This window comes from Balaenoptera physalus (assembly GCF_965194825.1).
Source record: "Balaenoptera physalus genome assembly, chromosome: 3".
NCBI lineage: Eukaryota > Metazoa > Chordata > Mammalia > Artiodactyla > Balaenopteridae > Balaenoptera > Balaenoptera physalus.
The window spans coordinates 90,592,897-90,612,009 of NC_138890.1; positions in this window are offsets into that span (position 1 = coordinate 90,592,897).

Sequence of the window (19,113 nt, forward strand, 5' to 3'; positions counted from 1 at the left end):
AGACCAAATGGAAAAGCTTATTTCAGTGAAGAAGAAAAGAAGAAAATTAAGACAACAGCAACAATGAAAACTGTCAACCCTTAATTTGTGTCAGAACCTTTCTACACTTGAAACCTGTCTACAGCTTTACTTTGTTGTGATACTTGGCAATGTAAGTGCTACTTTAATTACTTTCATTATTAGTGGCCTATATCTCAGGTACCCCTTTCCTAAGTAAAATGTTCCCTGTGGTTATCTTAAAATTATCTCTTGCTAATTTTTTTTCTTGACATTATTTAGTGCAAACTGCATTTTTGTGAAATTTTTGGTGTAAACGGATGTCATTTTTCTTCCTAGGCAGTGGAATAGGTAGGCAGCCGTCTTTCTCTACAACGAAGGATTGAGGAAAAATATCACCCGGTAGAATATCCAAATGGTGTGTAGATTATATTCAGGGTTTATTCTTGTAGAGCTTGTATTGATTCAGGCTTTATTCATGGACAATCAGTGATTTTCCATAGTTTAGTTTTTCTTTAATTTATTATAGCATTGCTTTTTAAAAAAATAAATTTATTTATTTATTTAGTTTTGGCTACGTTGGGTCTTCGTCGCTGCATGCGGGCTTTCTCTAGTTGCGGCAAGCGGGGGCTACTCTTCGTTGCGGTGCGCGGGTTTCTCATTGCGGTGGCTTCTCTTGTTGTGGAGCATGGGCTCTAGGCGCGCCGGCTCCAGTAGTTGTGGTATGCAGGCTCAGCAGTTGTGGCTCGCCGGCTCTAGAGCTCAGGCTCAGTAGTTGTGGTGCACGGGCATCGTTGCTCTGCGGCATGTGGGATCTTCCCAGACCAGGGCTCAAACCTGTGTCCCCTGAGTTGGCAGGTGGATTCTTAAGCTCTGCGCCACCAGGGAAGTCCCTAGCATTGCTTTTATAAAGTTACATTTTTGTTACTTGTGGATATATGTACACCTGAAATAAAATATACAGAGCCTGCAGAGCGCATGTCTAACTAAAAGAAAGTTTAGTTTCATCATCGGCTAAGGAAAAGGCAGGTTTGTGCTCCTGCTGGTCTTCATCAATTGGTAATCTGATTATTAAAAAGTCACATTGACTAGCTTCCTCTGGGCCAAATTTTCCTGAAATGTTCAGAAAATTGCTTCTGCTCTTCTTTTTATGTCTTAATTAATAACATTGTTTCAAAAAATATTTCTGTAATTGTTTTCCATTCCCACTTTATGATAACTGAGTCAAAGACATAGCTACCCCTGGAAGTGAAGTTGAACCTAAGACAAGCTTGAGGTCTGTGCTACATATTTCTTGTCTTTTATTTGCAAAACATTCAAAGTATGCTTCTCAGAAATATTAGAAATGTTGGTCAGAGACAAGATATTGAAATGTAACTAAACCCCCTCTGTCTCTGAAGAAACAAACAAAAGTTTGGGTATCAATAATTACCCTTATGAAATGCCTGAGGTTATTGCAGACTACACTAGTTCTGCAAACTACAGAAAAAAAAAGATCTTCACTCCTAGCTGTAGGGAGCTTCTTTAAACATAGGCCAGAGAACTTCCCCAAGAGCCCAGCTGACTAGATAATATAGAATCCGGTTCTAAAGTAGGTAATTTTTCTCCCTCTCAAAACAAAAAGAAAAAAAAAAAGTCAGCTAACAGTTTGTTCAAAATCAACCAGTTAGGTAAACAAGAGCCTCACCATGTTTTTTAAGCTAAGGATAAGAAAATAAATTGTAGAAATATTATAAAAATTTCAAGTAAATCATATGATTTACGCTAAAATAAAACCTAAATACGCATACTTTGTATATATAATTTTGTCTTAGTTCATTTTGGAGTATTTTTCTTCAGTTATTATAATGATAGGTTGTTCACAGTGATGAAACGTTTGTTTACAGACTATTTGCCCATCTAAACAATATCTTAGGATCTATGGAAACAAGACAGGACACTCAGGGAAAATTGTTCCTTTTGTCTCCCAGGTAATAGCAGGGCTTAACATATGTTTCGGTGGAAAGTTTGAGTAGCTTGTCCATTAAATTGCAAAATCTGCTTATAGTTTCCCTTGTGTATGATGACATTCCCTTCATAGACTACCAGGGATCATTTCTTCCTTTTCTCTTACTGACTGATTGATTGTTGATTGCTCTGAGCTAGTTATCACCATACTAAGGAGAGAACAGCTTGTCTTAAGTTCCACTGATAAATTTATTTTTCGTTTAACAGTCCTTTGAAAGAAGCATGAAGATGAGGCATTTTAGAATGACAAGTGCTAGTCATATAGTCATGTGTGATCACTTGTCCTGCCTTTTGCAATTCTCAACTCACTCTCTTTAATGGTGGGTTGCCAGAATTATGAAAAAGTCTTCCTAAGTACTCCCAGGGTAGATTAGTTTCCACTGTTTCACCTGTTGAGCTGATTTTTTAGAGCAATTTCTGAACAAATTTGGGAAATTAGGAACTTTGAAAGACCATATAATTTAAGTAATGTTATTTTATTATTTTTTAAACATCTTTATTGGAGTATAATTGCTTTACAATGGTGTGTCATTTCTGCTTTATAACAAAGTGAAACAGTTATACATATACATATGTCCCCATATCTCTTCCCTCTTGCATCTCCCTCCCTCCCACTCTCCCTATCCCACCCCTCTAGGTGGTCACAAAGCACCGAGCTGATCTCCCTGTGCTATGCGGCTGCTTCCCACTAGCTATCTATTTTACATTTGGTAGTAGATATAAGTACATGCCACTCTCTCACTTCGTCCCAGCTTACCCTTCCCCCTGACCATGTCCTCAAGTCCATTCTCTATGGCTGCGTCTTTATTCCTGTCCTGCCCCTAGGTTCTTAAGAACTATTTTTTTTTTCTAGATTCCATATGAATGTGGAATGTAGCATATGGTATTTATTTTTCTCTTTCTAACTTACTTCACTCTGTATGACAGTCTCTAGGTCCATCCACCTCATTACAAATAATTCAATTTCATTCCTTTTTATGGCTGAGTAATATTCCATTGTATATATGTGCCACATCTTCTTTATCCATTCATCTGTTGATGGACACTTAGGTTGCTTCCATGTCCTGGATATTGTAAATAGACCCGCAATGAACATTGTGGTACATGACTCTTTTTGAATTATGGTTTTCTCAGGGTATATGCCCAATAGTGGGATAGCTGGGTCATAAGCTAGTTCTATTTTTAGTTTTTTAAGGAACCTCCATACTGTTCTCCATAGTGGCTGTATCAATTTACATTCCCACCAACAGTACAAAAGGGTTCCCTTTTCTCCACACCCTCTCCAGCATTTATTGTTTGTAGATTTTTTGATGATGGCCATTCTGATTGGTGTGAGGTGATACCTCATTGTAGTTTTGATTTGCATTTCTCTAATGATTAGTGATGTTGAGCATCCTTTCATGTGTTTGTTGGCAATCTGTATATCTCCTTGGGAGAAATGTCTATATAGGTCTTCTGCCCATTTTTGGATTGGGTTGTTTGTTTTTTTGATATTGAGCTGCATGAGCTGCTTGTAAATTTTGGAGATTGATCCTTTGTCAGTTGCTTCATTTGCAAATATTTTCTCCCATTCTGAGGGTTATCTTTTCATCTCGTTTATGGTTTCCCTTGCTGTGCAAAAGCTTTTGTGTTTGATTAGGTCCCATTTGTTTATTTTTGTTTTTATTTCCATTACTCTAGGAGGTGGGTCAAAAAGGTTCTTGCTGTGATTTATGTCATAGAGTGTTCTGCCTATATTTTCCTCTAAGAGTTTTATAGTGTCTGGCCTTACATTTAGGTCTTTAATCCATTTTGAGTTTATTTTTGTGTATGGTGTTAGGCAGTGTTCTAATTTCATTCTTTTACATGTAGCTGCCCAGTTTTCCCCACACCACTTATTGAAGAGGCTGTCTTTTCTCCATTATATATGGTTTTTGTCCTTCAGTTTGTTAATATGGTTTATCACATTTGTTGATTTGTGTATATTAAAGAATCCTTGCATTCCTGGGATAAACCCCACTTGATCATGGTGTATGATCCTTTTAATGTGCTGTTGGATTCTGTTTGCTAGTATTTTGTTGAGGATTTTTGCATCTATGTTCATCAGAGATATTGGCCTGTAGTGTTCTTTTTTTGTGACATCTTTGTCTGGTTTTGGTATCAGGGTGATGGTGCCCTTGTAGAATGAGTTCGGGAGTGTTCCTCCCTCTGTTATATTTTGGAAGAGTTTGAGAAGGATAGGTGTTAGCTCTTCTCTAAATGTTTCATAGAATTCGGCTGTGAAGCCATCTGGTCCTGGGCTATTGTTTGTTGGAAGATTTTAAAACACAGTCTCAATTTCAGTGCTTGTGATTGGTCTGTTTATATTTTCCATTTCTTCCTGGTTCAGTCTTGGAAGGTTGTGCTTTCCTAAGAATTTGTCCATTCCTTCCAGGTTGTCCATTTTATTGGCATATAGTTGCTTGTAGTAATCTCTCATGATCTTTTGTATTTCTGCAGTGTCAGTTGTTACTTCTCCTTTTTCATTTCTAATTCTATTGATTTGAGTCTTCTCCCTCTTTTTCCTGAAGAGTCTGGCTAATGGTTTATCAATTTTGTTTATCTTCTCAAAGAACCAGCTTTTAGTTTTATTGATCTTTGCTATCATTTCCTTCATTTCTTTTTCATTTATTTCTGATCTGATCTTTATGATTTCTTTCCTTCTGCTAACTTTAGGGTTTTTTGTTTCTTCTTTCTCTAATTGCTTTAGGTGTAATGTTAGGTTGTTTGAGATGTTTCTTGTTTCTTAAGATAGGATTGTATTGCTATAAACTTCCCTCTTAGAACTGCTTTTGGTGCATCCCATCGGTTTTGGGTCATCGTGTTTTCATTGCCATTTGTTTCTAGGTATTTCTTGATTTCCTCTTTGATTTCTTCAGTGATCTCTTGGTTATTTAGTAGTGTATTTTTAGCCTCCATGTGTTTGTATTTTTTACAGATTTTTTTCTGTAATTGATTTGTAGTCTCATAGCGTTGTGGTCGGAAAAGATACTTGATATGACTTCAATTTTCTCAAATTTACCAAGGCTTCATTTTGGCCCAAGATATGATCTATCCTGGAGAATGTTCCATGAGCACTTGAGAAGAAAGTGTATTCTGTTGTTTTTGGATGGAATGTCCTATAAATATCAATTAAGTCCATCTTGTTTAATGTATCATTTAAAGCTTGTGTTTACTTATTTATTTTCATTTTGGTTGATCTGTCCATTGGTGAAAGTGTGGTGTTAAAAGTCCCCTACTATGACTGTGTTCCTGTCGATTTCCCCTTTTATGGCTGTTAGCATTTGCCTTATGTATTGAGGTGCTCCTATGTTGGGTGCATAAATATTTACAATTGTTATATCTTCTTCTTGGATTGATCCCTTAATCATTAGGTAGTGTCCTTCTTTGTCTCTTGTAATAGTGTTTAATTTAAAGTCTATTTTGTCTGATATGAGAATTGCTACTCCAGCTTTCTTTTGATTTCCATTTGCATGGAATATCGTTTTCCTTTCCCTCACTTTCAGTCTGTATGTGTCCCTAGGTCTGAAGTGGGTCTGTTGTAGACAGCATATATACGGGTCTTGTTTTTGTATCCATTCAGCCAGTCTCTGTCTTTCGGTTGGAACATTTAATCCATTTACATTTAAGGTAATTATCAATATGTGTGTTCCTATGACCATTTTCTTAATTGTTTTGGGTTTGTTATTGTAGGTCTTTTCCTTGTCTTGTGTTTCCTGCCTAGAGAAGTTCCTTTAGCATTTGTTGTAAAGCTGGTTTCATGGTGCTGAATTCTCTTAGCTCTTGCTTGTCTGTAAAGGTTTTAATTTATCTGTCGAATCTGAATGAGATCCTTGCTGGGCAGAGTAGTCTTAGTTGTAGGTTTTTCCCTTTAATCACTTTAAATATGTCTTGCCACTCCCTTCTGGCTTGCAGAGTTTCTGCTGAAAGATCAGCTGGTAACCTTATGGGGATTCCCTTGTATGTTATTTATTGTTTTTCCCTTGCTGCTTTTAATATTTTTTCTTTGTATTTTATCTTTGATAGTTTGATTAATATCTGTCTTGGCGTGTTTATCCTTGGATTTATCCTGTATGGGACTCTCTGCACTTCCTGGACTTGATTGACTATTTCCTTTCCCATATTAGGGACGTTTTCAACTATAATCTCTTCAAATATTTTCTCAGACCCTTTCTTTTTCTCTTCTTCTTCTGGGACCCCTATAATTCAAATGTTGGTTGTTTAATGTTGTCCCAGAGTTCTCTGAAACTATCCTCAATTCTTTTCATTTTTTTTTCTTTATTCTGCTCTGCAATAGTTATTTCCACTATTTTATCTTCCAGGTCACTTATCCATTTATCTGCCTCAGTTATTCTCTGTTGATTCCTTCTAGAGAATTTTTAATTTCATTTATTGTGTTGTTCATCATTGTTTGTTTGCTTTTTAGTTCTTCTAGGTCCTTGTTGAACTTTTCTTGTATTTTCTCCATTCTATTTCCAAGACTTTGGATAATCTTTACTATCATTACTCTGAATTGTTTTCCAGGTAGACTGCCTATTTCCTCTTCATTTGTTTCATCTGGTGGGTTTTAACTGTGCTCCTTCATCAGCTGTGTGTTTCTCTGTCTTCTCATTTTGCTTAACTTACTGTGTTTGGGGTCTCCTTTTTGCAGGCTGCAGGTTCGTAGTTCCCGTTGTTTTTGGTGTCTGCCCCCAGTAGCTAAGGTTGGTTCAGTGGGTTGTGTAGGCTTTAAGTAATGTTATTTTAATAGAGCTTATTGTTATTATTATTTTGATGCAGGTCTCTGGAGCATTCCAATAGACCAAATTTGGAAAGGAAAGCCATCATATGGAAATTTAAATGTTAAGAAATTTTCAACATTGTAAATCAACTATACTAGAATAAAAATTAATTACCAAAAAGAAATTTCAGCAACAAATGGGAGGAGATGATTGAGAAGCAGAAAGAACTAATGTGGTGATCATAGTGCTGACTGTGACCCCCGAGGCAGAGCAAAGACAAAAACAAACTCTTAGAAACCTATTGCACTAAAAATAATAATAGAATTCATATAGCCCAAGAAAATTATGAAAATTAGAATAGTCACATATGAAATAGCATCCTTATTTTTCATAGAGATAACCAGAGTCATGCTTATTAAAGTTCATATCATGTTTTCTTTGTGGAAGACAAAGAGCTCTGAGAATGACCCCATGAATACCAATTACTAAAGGTTGCAGCCCAGATTAAAGGAACACAGGCAGATGGTGTTCCAATCATTTGAAGTTTTTTTCACCTTTCTTTCTGGTTATGTTTAATATGACTCCATTTACTCACCAGCCTTCTAGACTAGTGTATAATCTCCCCTGAGGCAATCACTGATCTATTTCACCTTTATGTGCCTTACTGCTATGCCAGCAGATGTACTACCATGCCTTGTACAGAGTAGATATGGAATAACTGTGCAGTGAATTGAAGTCATTGTGCATTATCTATTTATAGAGAACAGAAGTAAGTGATGACAATTCATCAAAGCCAAGTAGCTAGTGAAGAGTTTGATCTTATTCACGTATTTACATTTGATTAATAAATACTTCAAAACACATGTGGTCATCATATGTAGAAACATCTAAATTTGAAGTGACTAGCTATTTTTTTTAAACTTCAGTCAGGATAAAGCATGTTCCTGACAATTCTTCTACAGCTGTGGAACAGAGAAAGTCATGATATTTACTTTTGTATAGTACTAAAACCTAACTTGTGATCTAAGATTTTCTTCATCACAGTGAAGAAAATCCCTGAAGAGAATTTAGCCAAGGTCTTCCTTGCAGGCAATAGCCTTTTCCCCCCTTGTATACTTTGAACAACTTACTTCATCATTACTCACATTACACCCATATGTTTATACACACTTTGGATGTGAGATATTTGTGATGCTTTAGTGTATTACAAGTTTGTCAACTCCTTGAGGACAGGCACCATAACTAATGAATAATAGTATTTTATGCATCATCTATTGGATTGCTTTGCACATGGTAGGTCCTTGCATATTCAGTAATTGAGTAAGTATTGTCCATTGGAAGATATATTCCTCAGCAGCAGCACTGGAAAGAAGTTAAGACTACAAACTCTAGAACTAGACCACTACCTAATGTGAATCCTGGTTTCGTCACCTTCTATGTTTTCAACCTTGAGTTAATCACAAAACCTCTTCTAAGCTTCATGGATTTGTGAGGAGTAAAGGGCACAATGCAAGTAAGTCTTAGAGCAGCACCTGGCTCATAGTCAAGTGCACGATGTATGTTTGTTTTGTTCTGCATTTGTCTTCTCAATAAACAAGTTACACTGATAGAATTTTATGAAAATCTAGGATTTTAACTTCTTTCTAGATTCCCAGGATAGCAATGTAAAATTCTGGCATAGATACCTTTTATTTTCACATCATTGTTTCAGTAGGACAGGTATTATTATCTCTGTATGTTCTTTTGATCCTCATCTACATGATGTTACTTTTCCTTTGGTATGGGGTAGAGTTCCAGAAGAAATAAGATATTCTGATACTATGTCATGTCACTATTTTTAATTTAAAAAGTGTTAAAGTCTTGCTATAATACATATGGATGAATACCAGAGGGATTGGTCCGGCACTCTCTGTTATAGTCAGAGAATAGTATATGCCCAATTAAGGCCTTGTAAATAATTTTTTTTAAAATGAAGTTCTTTGTTTAACATGTAGCTGACCAGTTTTCCCAGCTCCACTTATTGAGGAGACTGTCTTTTCTCCATTGCATATTCTTGCCTCGTTTGTCAAAGATAAGGTGACCATATGAGCGTGGGTTTATCTCTGGGCTTTCTATACTATTCCATTGATCTATATTATGCTTTTGTGCCAGTACCATACTGTCTTGATTACTGTAGCTTTGTAGTATAGTCTGAAGTCAGGGAGCCTGATTCCTCCAGCTCCGTTTTTCTTTCTCAGATTGCTTTGGCTATTTGGGATCCTTTGTGTTTCCATACAAATTGTAAAATTTTTTGTTCTAGTTCTGTGAAAAATGCATTGGTAATTTGATAGGGATTGCACTGAGTCTGTAGACTGCTTTGGGTGGTATAGTCATTTTCACAATGTTGATTCTTCCAATCCAAGAACTTGGTATATCTTTCTATCTGTTTGTATTGTCTTTGATTTCTTTCATCAGTGTCCAATAGTTTTCTGCATACAGGTCTTTTGCCTCCTTAGGTAGGTTTATTCCTAGGTGTTTTATTCTTTTTGTTGCAGTGGTAAATGGGAGTGTTTCCTTAATTTCTCTTTCTGATTTTTCGTTGGTAGTGTATATGAAGGCAAGAGATTTCTGTGCATTAATTTTGTACCCTGCTACTTTACCAAATTCATTGATTAGCTCTAGTAGTTTTCTGGTGGCATGAAATTAGAACACTTCCTAACACCATACACAAAAATAAACTCAAAACGGATTAAAGACATAAATGTAAGGCCAGACACTATAAAACTCTTAGAGGAAAACAGAGGCAGGACACTCTTTGACATAAATCACAGCAAGATCTTTTTTGGCCCACCACCTAGAGTCATGGAAATAAGATTAAAAATAAACAAATGGGACCTAATGAAACTTAAAAGCTTTTGCACAGCAAGGGAAACCATAAACAAGACGAAAAGACAACCCTCAGAATGGGAGAAAATATTTGCAAACTAAACAACTGACAAAGGATTAATCTCCAAAATATACAAGCAGCTCCTGGAGCTCATATCAAAAAAAACCAAACAACCCAATCCAAAAATGGGCAGAAGACCTAAATAGACATTACTCCAAAGAAGACATACAGATTGCCAACAAACACATGAAAGGATGCTCAACATCACTAACCATCAGAGAAATGCAAATCAAAACTACAATGAGGTATCATCTCACACCAGTCAGAATGGCCATCATCAGAAAAATCTATAAACATTATATGCTGGAGAGGGTGTGGAGAAAAGGGAACCCTCTTCCACTGTTGGTGGGAATGTAAATTGATACAGCCACTATGGAGAACAGTATGGAGTTTCCTTAAAAAACTAAAAATAGAATTACTGTATGATCCAGCAATCCCACTACTGGGCATATACCCTGAGAAAACCATAATTCAAAAAGAGTCATGTACCACAATGTTCATTGCAGCACTATTTACAATAGCCAGGTCATGGAAGCAACCTAAGTGTCCATTGACAAATGAATGGATAAAGACGACATGGCACATATATAGAATGGAATATTACTCAGCCATAAAAAGGAATGAAATTGAGTTATTTGTGATGAGGTGGATGGACCTAGAGTCTGTCATACAGAGTGAAGTAAGTCAGAAAGCGAAAAACAAATATCATATGCTAATGCACATATATGGAATCTAAAAAAATGGTACTGATGAACCTAGTGGCAGGGCAGGAATAAAGAAGTAGAGAACAGACTTGAGGACATGGAGGGGGAAGGGTAAGCTGGAACGAAGTGAGAGAGTAGCATTGATATATATACACTGCCAAATGTAAAATGGATGGCTAGTGGGAAGCTGCTGCATTGCACAGGGAGATCAGCTTGATGCTTTGTGACAACCTAGAGGGGTGGGGTAGGGAGGGTGGGAGGGAGGTTCAAAAGGAAGGGGATATGAGGATATATGTATACCTATAGCTGATTCACTTTGTTGTACAGCAGAAACTAACAGAACATTGTAAAGCAATTATACTCCAATAAAGATATTTTAAAAAATGAAGTTATTGAAGAAGTTATGCACACCAGAAACAATGACAAATGAGATAGCATGGGCTACTGTACGTGTAGCTCACCAGCAGTCTGGTGCTCCAAAGCTGAGCTCTCTGGTCAGCTGTGTCAGAGTATCTGCCTCAGGTTCATAGACCAAACAACTTCTCACTTAGCTTTTAAGTCTACATCAATGAGAACTCCCAAAAGTCCAAGTCTTCATGTGAGAAGGAAAAGAGGACAGGATGACGTGGCATTGAGGGAATCTGTGGGTTTCTGCCCAGTAGCATATCCAGTGGATCAGTGTCCTAAATGTGACAACCAAATGAGTTTTTCCTCATCTGAGGATAAGTGGAGCAGGGGAAGGGGGATGGGAAGAGAAGAAAGACATCTTTAGTTTATGAAGTGAAAAGGCAGGTTTTTCTTCCCAGTAGAAGCTAAAACATGTGTTCTCTTGAAGAGATCAATCTTATTTTTAGACATAAAGTAGTTTAACACCTGGACATTTGCATCATTACTGATATATAATGGCCCCAACAAGTGTATATACTTTAAAGAAATTGCAAAGAATTAGACTATCTTTTTCATTTGTAGTATCTAAATATTCTTAATATTAGTCTTACTCATTTGTACACTTATTTTCTTTGCTATTAATTTATATAGCCTTGAAGTACTAGGTCAATAGAAAATACCCTAATAATCTTATGGTATTGTAAACAGTTTTCTGTATTTTTCAAACACATCTTGGCATGTTCTAAAATAAGGATTTTAATGTATCTTTAAAGAACTCTAATAAAGAAAACATTTCTCAAATTTTTGGTTGTAGTCTTTCTGGTTTACTTATTTCTTTTGAAATCTATTTATTTTAAGGCACTAGAGAAACTAGACTCATTTCATTGTGCCCTGAATCCTTTAATTTTTACCTGTGGACCCTGGCTTTAGAGCAGCTTATAATTGGAAGTAGTTCTGATAGATATTATTTCCTGTTCTAAGTATGAAAATGTGGATTTCATGGTTCTAGATACACATTTTAATCTAATGATATAATAACTAAAGCAATATTTAATTCACAGGTAAGGAACTTTGTGATATTGGGCTTTTTATGTCACATAATGGAGGAGTAGTGATTGTGTTGGTGGTAGTAGCAAAAAAAGCTGAATAACAGGTGATGGTAGAAGGAAACTAACATGTATTCTACCAGTTGTCAAATGCTGAATTGATCAAATTATACATGTTATCTTATTTAACTCTGTCACTACCCCTGTACTACTGACATACATTGTAGAAAAGGAAAACTGATTTATATAGAGGATGAATAATCTTTCTCAAGATCATTCAGTGAACAAGTAGTAGAAACTGAATTTTAACCCAGCACTGTCAGGCTTCAAAGCTTGTATTTTTTTGAGTGTTTTCCCTGTGTCTAAAGATGTGACACTAAGATGACTTAAGCACTGGGGCTTTTTTCTTTTGATTACAGGAATCTTTCTACTACCAACTGAAGAAACTTGAGCTGGCCTACCAGGAGATAAGGCCATGGGGAGTGAAAGACCCCCAGCTGTTCTAACGCAGCTATCCAACAATTCCAGCTGAGGTCCCAAACATGTTGGTGAGACCATCCTATGCTATTGAGGCTAGACCAGAAGACCAGCCTGGCCAGTCCACAAAGTTACATTCAGTACAGAGAAATAATTATTCATCATTGTTTTAAGTAACTAAGTTTCAGCAGAAGTTGACTGATAACATATGAATTAGTTTTTGAAATGAAAAGTGTGTGATATATTACAAAGAATGTTCCAGAATACTTAATTGGAGAGAACTGGAACAATTTCATTAAAAGAGGAATGTTAACTTCAAATTCAAAAACAACAACTTAAAGAATATATATTATGTGTCATGTACTATGCTAATTTTTTTACATGCATGATCACTTTTAGTCCACCCACTATCTCATGAAGTGGATATTATTTATCTTTATTTTACAGATGATTCAAGATTCAGAATAGGAAAATAACTTATCCAAGGTCACAACACTTAATAAGTGGTGTTGCCAGGGTGAAACTTCATGGGGCTAATTTGAAAGTCTTCCATTTTCCTTTCAAGTAGCCTTTAGAAGTCATGGGAGAATGGAAGAAATGTTAGGAAGAGAGGAAGTTCACAAGTAGATTTGCTTGGCTAAAGCTGTATGCTCAAATTATGAGAATCTGTCACTTTCTAGTAGGGCAGCCTCACCTCTTTGTTAAAAATGATGGATTGGTGTGACACACCCTGTGGTAAAGTTCAGGAAGGTTATAGGATTAGGTTAGAAAGGGGAAATAGTCAAATTGACAAGGAAAGTAAATGAGAGAAGAGTATTGAAAAAAAAATGCATGTGACAGTTCTTGGCTGGGTCTAAGTAGACAGCCTAAGAAGTGGAGAGGCATTTGAGAGGGCATTGTGACAGTCTGAACCCAGGACTTAAGAGAGGAGAGGACCAGGGCTGGCAGATAGTAAAAAAAATGAAGAATCTCAGTGATATTCTTATAGCAGTCTCTTCATCAGCCTGGATACCTTGTCTTGGGCCATTTATATTTGCTTTGTTCCTGATAGACTTAAACTAATTTTGACTAGCTTATTATTAGCAGATGTTCATGTCGTATATATTAGTTATGATAAATTCACTTTTCTCCTCTTTCTCTTTTTTTTTTAAACATCTTTATTGGAGTATAATTGCTTTACAGTGTTGGGTTAGTTTCTGCTGTATAACAAAGTGAATCAGCTATATGCATATGTATATCCCCATATCCCCTCCCTCTTGCGTCTCCCTCCCACCCTCCCTATTCCACCCCTCTAAGTGGTCGCAAAGCACCAAGCTTATCTCCCTCTGCTATGTGGCTGCTTCCCAATAGCTATCTATTTTACATTTGGTAGTGTATATATGTCAGTGCTACTCTCTCACTTCATCCCAGCTTACACTTCCCACTCCCCTTGTCCTCAAGTCCATTCTCTATGTCTGTATCTTTATTCCTGTCCTGAGCCTAGGTTCATCAGAAGCATTTTTGTTTTGTTTTTTTTAGATTCCATATATATGTGTTAGCATACGGTATTTGTTTTTCTCTTTCTGACATATTTCACTCTGTATGACACACTCTAGGTCCATCCACCTCACTACAAATAACTCAATTTCGTTTCTTTTTATGACTGAGTAATATTCCATTGTATATATGTGCCACATCTTCTTTATCCATTCATCTGTCAGTGGACACTTAGATTGCTTCTATGTCCTGTCTATTGTAAATAGAGCTGCAATGAACATTGTGGTACATGACTCTTTTTGAATTATGGTTTTCTCAGGGTATATGCCCAGTAGTGGGATTGCTGGGTCATATGGTAGTTCTATTTTTAGTTTTTTAAGGAACCTCCATACTGTTCTCCATAGTGGCTGTATCAATTTACATTCCCACCAACAGTGCAAGAGGGTTCCCTTTTCTCCACACCCTCTCCAGCATTTATTGTTTGTAGATTTTTTGATGATGGCCATTCTGACCGGTGTGAGATGATACCTCATTGTAGTTTTGATTTGCATTTCCCTAATGATTAGTGATATTGAGCATCTTTTCATGTGTTTGCTGGCAATCTGTATGTCTTTGGACAAATGTATATTTAGGTCTTCTGCCCATTTTTGGATTGGGTTGTTTGTTTTTTTGATATTGAGCTGCATGAGCTGCTTGTATATTTTGGAGATGAATCCTTTGCCAGTTGCTTAGTTTGTAAATATTTTCTCTCATTCTGAGGGTTGTCTTTTCATCTTTTTTATGGCTTCCTCTGCTGTGCAAAAGTTTTAAAGTTTCATTAGGTCCCATTTGGTTTTTTTTGTTTGTTTGTTTTATTTCCATTTCTCTAGGAGGTGGGTCATACAGGATCTTGCTGTGATTTACATCAAAGAGTATTCTGCCTATGTTTTCCTCTAAGAGTTTTATAGTGTCTGGCCTTACATTTAGGTCTTTAATCCATTTTGAGTTTACTTTGTGTATGGTGTTAGGAAGTATTCTAATTTCATTCTTTCACATGTAGCTGTCCAGATTTCCCAGCACCACTTATTGAAGAGGCTGTCTTTTCTCCATTGTATATTCTTGCCTCCTTTATAAGGATAAGGTGACCAAATGTGCATGGGTTTATCTCTGGGCTTTCTATCCTGTTCCATTGATCTATATTTCTGTTTTTGTGCCAGTACCATATGTCTTGATTACCATAGCTTTGTAGTATAGTCTGAAGTCAGGGAGCCTGATTCCGTTTTTCCTTCTCAGGATTGCTTTGGCTATTCGGGATCTTTTGTGTTTCCATACAAATTGTGAAATATTTTGTTCTAGTTCTGTGAAAAATGCCATTGGTAGTTTGATAGGGATTGCAGTGAATCTGTAGATTGCTTTGGGTAGTATAGTCATTTTCACAATATTGATTCTTCCAATCGAAGAACATGGTATATCTCTCCACCTTTTTGTATCATCTTTAATTTCTTTCATCAGTGTCTTATAGTTTTCTGAATACAGGTCTTTTATCTCCTTAGGTAGGTTTATTCCTAGGTATTTTATTCTTTTTGTTGCGATGGTAAATGGGAGTGTTTCCTTAATTTCTCTTTCAGATTTTTCATCACTAGTGTATAGGAATGCAAGAGATTTTTGTGCATTAATTTTGTATCCTGCTACTCTACCAAATTCATTGATTAGCTCTAGGAGTTTTCTGGTAGCATCTTTAGGGTTCTCTATGTATAGTATCATGTCATCTGCAAACAGTGACAGTTTTACTTCTTCTTTTCTGATTTGGATTCTTTTTAATTCTTTTTATTCTATGATTGCTGTGGCTAAAACTTCCAAAACTACATTGAATAATAGTGGTGAAAGTGGGCAATCTTTTCTTGTTCTTGATATTAGAAGAAATGGTTTCAGTTTTTCACCATTGAGAACAATGTTGGCTGTGGGTTTGTCATATATGGCCTTTATTATGTTGAGGTAGGTTCTCTCTATGCCTACTTTCTGGCGAGTTTTTATCATAAATGGGTGTTGGATTTTGTCAAAAGCTTTTTCTGCATCTGTTGAGATGATCATATGGCTTTTATCCTTCAATTTGTTAATATGGTGTATCACATTGATTGATTTGCATATATTGAAGAATTCTTGCATTCCTGGGATAAACCCCACTTGCTCATGGTGTATGATCCTTTTAATGTGCTGTTAGATGCTATTTGCTATTATTTTATTGAGGATTTTTGCATCTATGTTCATGGGAGATATTGGCCTGTAGTGTTCTTTTTTTGTGACATCTTTATCTGGTTTTGGTGTCAGGGTGATGGTGACCTTGTAAAATGAGTTTGGGAGTGTTCCTCCCTCTGCTATATTTTGGAAGACTTTGAGAAGGAGAGGTGTTAGCTCTCCTCTAAATGTTTGTAGAATTCGCCTGTGAAGCCATCTGGTCCTGGGCTTTTGTTTGTTGGAAGATTTTAAATCACAGTCTCAATTTCAGTGCTTGTGATTGGTCTGTTTATATTTTCCATTTCTTCCTGGTTCAGACTCGGGACGTTGTGCTTTTCTAAGAATTTGTCCGTTTCTTCCAGGTTGTCCATTTTATTGGCATATAGTTGCTTGTAATAATCTCTCATGATCCTTTGTATTTCTGCAGTGCCAGTTGTTACTTCTCCTTTTTCATTTCTAATTCTACTGATTTGAGTCTTTTCCCTTTTTTTCTTGATGAGTCTGGCTAGTGGTTTATCAATTTTGTTTATCTCTCAAAGAAGCAGCTTTTAGTTTTATTAATGTTAGTTATTGTTTCCTTCATTTCATTTTCATTTATTTCTGATCTGATCTTTATGATTTCTTTCCTTCTGCTAACTTTGTGGTTTTTTTGTTCTTCTTTCTCTAATTGCTTTAGGTGTAAGGTTAGGTTGTTTATTTGAGATGTTTCTTGTTTCTTGAGGTAGGATTGTATTGCTATAAACTTCCCTCTTAGAACTGCTTTTGTTGTATCCCATAGGTTTTGGGTCGTCATGCTTTCATTGTCATTTGTTTCTAGGTATTTTTTGATTTCGTCTTTGATTTCTTCAGTGATCTCTTGGTTATTTAGTAGCATATTGTTTACCCTCCATGTGTTTGTATTTTTTACTGTTCATTTCCTGTAACTGATATCTAGTCTCATAATGTTGTGATCGGAAAAGACACTTGATACGATTTCAATTTTCTTAAATTAACCAAGGCTTGATTTGTGACCCAAGATATGGTCTATCCTGGAGAATGTTCCATGAGCACTTGAGAAGAAGGTGTATTCTGTTGCTTTTGGATGGAATGCTTTATAAATATCAATTAACTCCATCTTGTTTAATGTATCATTTAAAGCTTGTGTTTCCTTATTTATTTTCATTTTGGATGATCTGTCCATTGGTAAAAGTGGGGTGTTAAAGTCTCCTACAATGATTGTGTTACTGTTGATCTCCCCTTTTATCACTGTTAGCATTTGCCTTATGTAGTGACGTGCTCCTATGTTGGGTGCATAAATATTTACAATTGTTATATCTTCTTCTTGGATTGATCCCTTGATCATTAGGTAGTGTTCTTTGTCTCTTGTAATAGTGTTTAATTTAAAGTCTATTTTGTCTGATATGAGAATTGCTACTCCAGCTTTCTTTTGATTTCCATTTGCATGGAATATCTTTTTCCATCCCCTCACTTTCAGTCTGTATGTGTCCCTAGGTCTGAAGCGGGTCTGTTGTAGACAGCATATATATGGGTCTTGTTTTTTTATCCACTCAGCCAGTCTATGTCTTTTGGTTGGAGCATTTAATCCATTTACATTTAAGGTAATTATCAATATGTATGTTCCTATTACCATTTTCTTAATTGTTTTGGGTTTGTTATTGTAGGTCTTTTCCTTGTCTCTCCTGCCTAGAGAAGTTCCTTTAGCACTTGTTGTAAAGCTGGTTTGGTGGTTCTGAATTCTCTTAACTTTACTTATCTGTAATGGTTTTAATTTCTTGGTCAAATCTGAATGAGATCCTTGCTGGGTAGAGAAATCTTGGTTGTAGGTTTTTCCCTTTAATCACTTTAAATATGTCCTGCCACTCCCTTCTGGCTTGCAGAGTTTCTGCTGAAAGATCAGCTGTTAACCTTATGGGGGTTACATTGTATGTTTTTTGTTGCTTTTCTCTTGCTGCTTTCAATATTTTTTGTTTGTATTTAATTTTTGATAGTTTGATTAATATGTGCCTCGGCGTGTTTCTCTTTGGGTTTATCCTGTATGGTACTGTCTGTGCTTCCTGGACTTGTTTGACTATTTAATTTCCCATGTTAGGGAATTTTTCAACCATAATCTCTTCAAATATTTTCTCAGACCCTTTCTTTTTCTCTTCTTCTTCTGGGACCCCATATTCGAATGTTGGTGCCTTTAATGTTGTCCCAGAGGTCTCTGAGACTGTCCTCAATTCTTTTCATTCTCTTTTCTTTATTCTTCTCCCTGGCAGGTATTTCCACTATTTTATCTTCCAGGTCACTTATCCGTTCTTCTGCCTCAGTTATTCTGTTATTGATTCCTTCTTGAGTGTTTTAAATTTCAGTAATTGTGTTGTTCGTCACTGTTTGTTTGCTCTTTCGTTCTTCTAGATGCTTGTTAAATGTTTCTTGTATTTTCTCCATTCTGTTTCTGAGATTTTGGACCATCTTTACTATCATTTCTCTGAATTATTTTTCAGGTAGGTTGCCTATTTCATCTTCATTTATTTGGTCTTGTAGGTTTTTACCTTGCTCCTTCGTGTGTAACAAAATTTTTTTTTTGTTTCATATTTTGTTTGTTTGTTGTTTTTGCTGGGTGGTGATGTATTCCTGTCTTACTGGCTTTTTGGCCTGAGACATCCAGCACTGGAGTTTGCAGGCAGTTGGACAGAGCCAGGTCTTGGTGCTGAGATGAGGACCTCCAGGAGGCATCACTCCAGTTGATATTCCCTGGGGTGTGAGGGTCTCTGTTAGTTCAGCAGTTTAGACTTGGAGCTCCTACCACAGGAACTTGGGCCCAACCTCCTGCCTGGGAACCAAGAGCCCACAAGCTTCGTGGCATGGTTAAAAAAAAAAAAAAAAAAAGAAAGAAAGAAAGAAAGAAAGAATATCAAAGTACAATATACAGTACAATATCAAAGAATAAAAAACAAAATAAAATTAGAAAGATAAAAAATATATTAGGAAAAATAAAAGTATAATTGAAACAACCAGTTGCAGGTGGTTCCTCCCATCCCCTTAGGTGTTCGTGGTCCCCAACCGGTGCCTGGTAGGTGCCCTAGTTGTGAGGAGACATAAATTCTGTGTCCTCCTAGTATGCCATCTTGACTCCACCCCTCTCTTTTTTTTAAGAT